This window comes from Lasioglossum baleicum, chromosome 19 (genome assembly GCF_051020765.1).
Source record: "Lasioglossum baleicum chromosome 19, iyLasBale1, whole genome shotgun sequence".
Classification (NCBI taxonomy): domain Eukaryota; kingdom Metazoa; phylum Arthropoda; class Insecta; order Hymenoptera; family Halictidae; genus Lasioglossum; species Lasioglossum baleicum.
In genome coordinates, this window is record NC_134947.1 from 2,620,701 (window position 1) to 2,628,732 (window position 8,032).

Below are 8,032 nucleotides of genomic sequence, written 5' to 3' on the forward strand. Positions count from 1 at the left end.
TTCCTTGATCTGGTTTTAGATCGTGGACGTGAATGTGTCGCGCCCATTTCCCGTTGTCGCTGTGGAGATCTACGATGACCGGTGATATTATGCGGCCGACCGTGTAAGGCCCGCTGTATTTTGGCGCTAGTTTCGCGGCAATGCCCGCCCCTTTATCGGACAGCGTGTGCTCTCTTTTCCATACTCGGTCGCCGATTGCAGGTCTCCAGTCTCGGTGTCGCAGGTTGTAGTATTTGGCCTGTCGGCCGAATGCTTGGGCCAAATGTAGCTTGGCCAGTTCTTGTGCTGCTCGGAGGTTTTTCCATCGGTGTTGCGGTACGTCGGGGCCGGTCTCGGTCGGTGGTTGTCCCGGAGCTCGCAGTTCCCGGCCCTGGTTGAGGTATGCCGGGCTGTAGCCGGTAGATTCGTGCCATGCGGTGTTAATAGCGAATCGGACCTCGTCCAATTTCTCGTCCCATCGGTCGTGGTGCTCCCCGGTGTATTGGGCCAGCATGGTTTTTACCACTTTGTTTGCACGTTCGACCGGATTGCATTGGGGCGAATACGGTGGCGTCCGTCGATGCTCGGTACCGGCTGCTCGGAGTAGGCTGGTAAATGGTTCTCCGATGAATTGTTTTCCGTTGTCGGAGATGACGGTGTTCGGTGCTCCGTGACGTAGAATGATTTCCTTTTGTACGGCGGCGGCGACGGCGGCGCTGGTGGCCTTTCGTAGGGGCGTAAGTTCGACCCATTTGGTGAACTTGTCTAGTGCTACGAGTAGCCAGATATGACCTCGTCGTGACCGTGGTAGTGGTCCGACTAGGTCAACGGAGACGGTGTGCCAGGGTTGTGTTCCTGGATTGGCGTGGAGTTTTCCTGGTGGCAGTTGCGGTGGTGTCTTGTAACGTTGGCAGCTGGCGCAGCTGCGAACGTAACTGGCGGTTTCGCGGAACATTCCCGGCCAATAAAATCGCTGGGCGAGTCGGATGATTGTTTTGGCGACTCCTAAGTGTCCGGCGGTCGGGTCGTCATGATGTTGTCGGAGGAGCGCTTCTCGCTCGTTGCTGGGCACGCAGATTTTCCAGGCGTCGCCCGGCTCGGGCTCGTTGTAATCTAGCTGGTGCAATATATGGCGGTATAGCTTCCCTTCGCGTATTTGGTACTCCGGGACGGACGCGGGGTTTGTCTGGACTGCATCGACTTTCTTCTGGTACCATGAATCTGCTGGTTGTTTTGGATGGATCACGTTCACGCCGGGAGTGATTTCGACTCTGGACAGCGCGTCTGCTACCTGGTTTAACTTTCCCGGTCGGTATTTTATGTCGAAATCGTATTGTTGTAGCTCGAGTGCCCATCTTGCGAGCCTGCCGGTGGGGCTGTCCATCTGTCGGAGCCATCGCAGTGCTTGATGGTCGGTGATGACGGAAAAACGATAGCCTTCCAGGTAGGGCTTCATTTTTCGAATGCCCCAGATTACGGCGAGGCATTCTTTTTCGGTAGCGCTGTAGTTGCGCTCGGTTGCGCTCAGCGTGTGGCTGGCGTAGGCTATGACCCTTTCCTGTTCTTCGGGGCCCTGGGTCAGTACGACACCAAGGCCGTGGTCGCTGGCGTCTGTCTGGAGCGTGAACGGCTCGTTGAAGTCCGGACAGGCGAGTATCGGGGCGGTGATTAGTTTGTCCTTCATGGTTTGGAAGGCGTGCTCTTCGGCTTCGGTCCATCTCCACTTGGCGTTCTTCCTGGTAAGTTGGGTTAATGGTTCCACGATCTCGGCGAAGTTCGGCACGAACCGCCGGTACCAGGATGCCATTCCGTGGAATCGGCGTACTTCTCGTATTGTTTTTGGCGCCGTGAGCCGTGCGATTGCGCTGGTCTTCTCGGGGTCAGTCCTAATACCTTGTTGGTCTACGACGTGGCCGAGATATCGGAGGCTATCTACGCAGAATCGGCATTTTTCCGGGTTGAGACGTAGCCCGGCGGTGCGGAGTCGGCGGAAAACTTCTCGGAGATGCCTCTGGTGTTCCTCGAACGTTTTGCTTACAACGATAATATCATCGAGGTAGGCAAATGCAAACGGCTCGAGTTCGGGCCCGATGATCTGGTCGAGTAGGCGCTGGAAAGTGGCTGGCGCTGAATGTAATCCAAATGGCATAACCGTAAATTGGAATAGTCCCTTACCGGGTACCGTAAAGGCGGTGAGCGGCCGGCTGGAGTTCTCTAAAGGGATTTGCCAGTATCCGTTTTTGAGGTCTAAGGTGGTCAAGTACTTTGCGCCTCGCAACTTGTCGAGGGTAGCCTGTATTTGAGGTAATGGATAGGCGTCTTTCTCGGATCGATCGTTCAGTCTGCGGAAGTCGACGCAGAAGCGTGGCTTGCCGTCTTTCTTTCTGACTACGACGACTGGTGAACTCCACGGGCTGTCCGATGGTTCAATAATCCCCTCCTGTAGCATCTTTTCCACTTCGTCGTTGATTACTGCCTGCATCGCTGGGTTTCTCGGGCGGTACCGTTGTTTGATAGGCGTGCCGTCGGTCAGTTTGATGCGGTGTTGCGTGAGCGTGGTGCGCCCTGGAACGGTCTCGAATAGTTTCATCTCCTGTTCTGTAGGCACGGTTCGGCTAAGTAGTCGGCGGGCCAGGAAGCGACGTCAGGTGGTGGGGTTAAGGTGATCTGCAATCGTGCGATTGCTCGGATCCCCAACAAGACCGGCGGTCCCATCTTCGGCAGGATGGTGAATTCTTGTGTCTGCGTCTGCCCTCCTATACTGAACGGTAATGTGATCTTGCCGATCGGTACTATATCGGAACCGTCGGCTAATCCGATGCGTCTGGCTGGTGTGAGTTCCGTGAACCCTCGCTGGTGTGCCCACTCCTGGACTTCCTCGTTGATGCAGGACAATTGCGAGCCTGTGTCCAGTAGTGCCTCTACTTCTCGTCCCAGGAGTTGGATGCGTGTGAACGGGCGTGGGGTGTAGGTGATTATTGGGGCCGGCGGCTGCCCATCTGCGGCGTGCCCCTCGGTCCGTTTCCCGGTGGGTGACACTCTCGGGTCAGTACCCCATCTCTACCACATCTTGAGCAAAATTTTCTATACTGGTTTCGGCATTCGAAGCGCTGATGTCCGCGTTGTTTACAACGCCAGCAGTGGGTGTCCACGTGATATGCGTTGGTCGGGATTGAGTTCACTTCGGCTCGAGGTGACCTGTCCTCGTTCCATTCGGTGCGATACGGGAGGTCGGGGTTCCGGAGGCCATCGGTTGTGACAGCTGCTGTCCGCGCGTAAGTGCGGCTGAGGCGATTTTTCCTATCGTTAGCTCTTTCGATACGCTGTACCTGTCTGAGTAGGTCGTCGGTACTCGAGATGGTGTCCGGGTTAATGATCGCCGCGTACTCCGGTAGCATGTTTTCGAAAATTAATTCGAGGCTTTCCTCGGGGGGAATCATTGCGCGTCGGGTCAGTGTATTTAGGGCGTTCATAAACGAGTTGAACGGTTCCCCGGGTCGTTGCATACGGTCGCGTGCTTCGCGTTCTCGCTGTACCCGGGTACTGTTTGGGGAAAAGAATGCGAGGAATTTGTCGGCGAACTCGGCCCAGTGCGAAATCTGTAGGCGTGCGTTTCGGTACCATAACTGGGCGTCCCCCCGTAGTAATTCGGGTAACCCCCTTAATAATTCGTTATCGGTAAATTGATACGAGGCTTGTAACTCGGCGATTCGTTCTATGAACGCGTATGGGTCTTTTCCGTCGCTAGTGCATCCCCATTTCCTCATGCGGTCCAAATTTTTGCAAGGATCCCCGTGCATAGGGACGTTGGGGACGTGTAAGAGGGTGGTTTGACTGGTGGACGCGCCGAGTCGTATGTCGGCGGTGCTCTGGAGTGTCGGCGTTTTCGGCTCGGCCATGTCGGATGGATTAGTGGGTTGCTGGTTCGTAAAATCCTCCCACCTCTGTCGTAACTCTGGTGTCGTCCCGGTGACGGGTAAATTTCGTAGGCGTAGGTCGGCGATTAATCGTGCTCTTGTCTGTCGGAGGGTGTCTCTTGCCGGCATTCCATAAGATTTGAATCCGCGCTTGTATCGCCGTGTATACACGAGATGACGTGAACGGCCTTGGTTGTGATTGGTTCGCCGTGGGCTCGTACTTTCGGTAGTCCGGGGATGTTATGTATTTACTACGCGGCGGCCTAGTCTATTGTCGATTGCGTGCGACGACGTGTTTGCCCGTTCAGTCTCTAATTCTCGGTCGACCGGGTAACTGTTGTTATTATCGCGGTTTCTTCGCACCAGGTCCCTGTTCGGGCGCCATGTAACGATTGTCGATTCCTGCGGTAATCGGAATCGTCGCGGTGCTGACCCCTCAGTGTGGACAGCTCGTCGGACCAAGGTTCGTTAGCTGACGAGGGGAGTCGGCCGGTGCGGGAAGACGAGGTGCGAAGGTTCGGAAAGAATTCGGAAACAACAGTTACGTTAAATGACGCACTATATTTAAAGACTGTAAACGAGTGTACACGTATAAACAACGCTGCTAATTAGGTGCGACGGGGTTGCATGGTAGCAGTGTGCCTGCGTGAATCGGGGCGGTGCACGACGGGCATCGCGGTAGAATAATTCGGGCGGTGAACGATCATTAGCGGCGCGAATTCCGGTGGTTCGGCGGAGCGGAACGGTTTATCGGAACTCGGTGGCTTCGGCGGTAGCGGCGGGGCGTTCGGTGATTCGGCGGGACCGGCGGTGGTTGTCGGATATTTCGGTGCCTCGGCGGAATCGGCGGATGACTCAGTGGAGTGGTGGACCGGAAGGGTGCGACGGTGTATTTCTCGACGGCTCGGCGGCGTGAAGGTCAGCGCGGGGAGTTCGACGGCTCGGCGAACGGATGTCGGAAGGACAGTCTCGGCGGCTCGGCGAAATGGACTTCGGTGTGGGAGCCTCGGTGGCTCGGCGGGACGGACTTTGGTGCGGAGGTTTCGACGGCTCGGCGAAACGGGTTTTTGGTGACGGCTCGGCGGGACGGACTTTGGTGTGGAGGTTTCGACGGCTCGGCGAAACAGGCTTTTTGGTGCGGGAGTCCCGGCGGCTCGGCGAGACGGACTTTGGTGTGGAGGTTTCGACGGCTCGGCGAAACGGGTTTTGTGGTGTGGGAGTCTCGACGGCTCGGCGGAACGGATTTCGGTGAGGATGTTTCGGCGGCTCGGCGAAACGGATTTCGGTGAGGATGTTTCGACGGCTCGGCGAAACGGATTTCGGTGAGGGTATTTCGACGGCTCGGCGAAATGGATTTTGGTGAGGATACTCACCCTGGACAGGAGAAGTGTCGGCTTCCTGGTGATCGCTGTGACGGCTCGTCTCAGGCAGGACTACAGGAGTGGAGTCTAGAATACTTCTAGACGGAATGCGGTAATTTGTCTTATTTGTCGCGGCTTATATATTATTAACATCGTGGTGAGGGTTGGTGGTGCGGTAGAGGGTTCGTACTGTTTTCGGTACGTTTCGGTCGCGTCCGCCCTTGTTTTGGGGCTGTATTCGAAAAGAACCGTTGGTGACAGGCCTGCTCGGTGCAGGTCTGTTACAATACCGGACAACAAACCAACTTCCTCCACCACATGTATAACACAAAAAAAAAATTCATATAAAAAACAGTTTTCATGTGGGTTCAATCTTTGGGGGTCAATATTACCACAATCAAAATATAATCACGAAACCACTTTATCCGAGAATATCGCAGCCGCGGGTGGATTACGCTGTATGCGATACCTTCCCCGCGACCGAGAACTTCTCACTATTGTAAATTTCAAATATTTGTAATTAAACAAACGTGTGCCATTCCGAAAAACAAGTTTGCACAAATTATGACAGTAAATTCAATATATAAATATCAGAAGTGGGTGAATATTGAGGAAGGCGGAATGGTATACAATAGGGGAACAATATATAAAAAAAAATGTATTATGGTATTGTGGCCCTCTACGGGTGGACCACCTCTAGGGGCAATCCTAATCCCGTAGCGGTATTACCCACAATAAACAATTTATAAATTGTCCCTCGTATTGGGGATTACGGGGCGAAACTCTCGATTCTCGGGCGGGTCACACTCGGTGGTGTGTCCCTCTCCCTCGAAGTCAAGCGTTACCCCTCCGCCAATAACGAGGTCCAAACACAATTATATAAACACAATAAATATGCAGCGTATAATCAGAAAATATTGCAATGTAACAAAAAAAAAAAATAATCAGACTGCGAAGGAAGCGTGATCGATATTACTTGATTAGGTTGAATTTTATATTCGTTTTTAACTTTGTTTAATCTTATTTGAATTTTAATTATTTTATCTGTAATCTAGTTAATTTATCAACGTCAAGTTACACTATTAATACTAGTACCAGATTATCCGAAGGTCCGTTAATGTTTATTAAATAATGAATTAATGATGAAATAAACAATGTTATCCAGATGAAGCCAAATAGAATTACCGAAATTATTACTATTATTATTAGCACGCTGTGTGCTATTGCGCCGAGAATACGCGCGATCACGTTTCCTTTTCTGATCATGAATCCTGAAAATAAATTTTATGTACACCCGGTATATTGTAACGGCGGAATGGCACACGAAATTCGAAAATATAATGAACAAAGACCCTCGTAGAAGACCTTGAACAGAGAACAGGCTGTTGTAAATACGACGTGACACCGTAATATCTTTTCAACAGCCTGTTGCTGTGTTTACGAGGTGCTGGTTCGTTGGTTCGAGCGAGACAAAGAAAGTACCGCTCAAGGACGGGTCGTGCTTCTCTACCATGCGACCGTTTCGCTCGCCCGATTCAAATTCACACGTTTCGCTTTCGAAATTAGAATTTTCCCGTGAGAGCCTCGAGCTTCCTCACGCGTCTCTTTTTTAAAAAGCCTATATCAAATCGCTTTTTACGGCGAGATTTCCGCAATGTTCGGGCGCCAATTTGTCACGGCGTTTATTTCCCGGCGGACCGAGAGATAACCGCCTTCGAGAAATTATGGCCTTGCGACCGGGCCACGCTCGGTCGCGCGACACGTGGTCCTCTCGAGACAAAAGATCTTCGCAGATTCGAACGGAACGACAAATTTGGACACGAAGTGAACGGGCGCCAGGTACTATACCGTACCACGCGAAACTCTCGAATTATTCGTTCGGTTCTCAAAGCGACGTCGAATCTGCGAACATCGTTTAGGCCGGTGACGGCCGCGAACAGGTCCAGGGAACCACGTGAGGAAAGGAACGGGGCATTCCCCGCGACGAGAACGTTTCTCACGGTAAATGAAGCTACTCGGTAGATCTCGGGCAAAATATAGTCGTTTATTAAAACGAGATGGTCATACAATCCGCCGGCCGTGGCCGGCGGTAGTCAATACCTTTGCCGGCGCGAACACGAAAGTAACGGCGGCTGTTCGGCCGATCGCGCGGAATAACTTCTATCGCGTCGAGCTCGGTCGTCACAGGACTTCGCGTGAATTTACAAGCCACGAGGGCACGAATTCGACCGAGCTCCGGTGACGTACGCGTTCCTAATTCGAGACTGGGCGAAACGTGCGAACGGTGAACGACACGAAACGAATACGGCGCATTATCCTCCCGAGGAACAATCCGAGGGTAACCCGAAGAATTACCGGGCGAATATCGTGGGTCCCGAATGGCTCGTGCACGAGGATTCGGCGACACACGATCCGCGGCCTCGCGAGCCTCTCAGGAGAGCGACTCCTGGTCAACGGTAAACGCGGGGAAACACGCGGTACACCGCGGTACGAACTTTCGCGAACTCAAATAACGTCCCCGAACCAACACGAACTGGTCACAAAATATATCGAAATAAAGCCTGACTGGCACTTACCAATATCGCTGGGATGGCGGCTGTCGCAAAATACTTTGTTTAGGATCGCGGTCTAAGGTTCGCACGTGTTTACCATTAGTAGTCTTTCGACCCAGTGGCCCAGTTCGAGATGGCTCGGAACGCGGAAGCGAGTTTTCCCCCCACTCTCGTCTTCGGCGACGCTCGGGCCAATCACGTTGTTTCTGGGCGCAGGGACGAC

General features: G+C 53.1%; 1 protein-coding gene across 4 annotated transcripts in view; it reads left to right on the forward strand.

The window, feature by feature from the left end:
- The window catches only part of LOC143218528 (uncharacterized), a 121,906-nt gene that overhangs the window by 69,232 nt on the left and 44,642 nt on the right, over positions 1 to 8,032 (forward strand). The gene's annotated exons all lie outside the window — the stretch shown is intronic.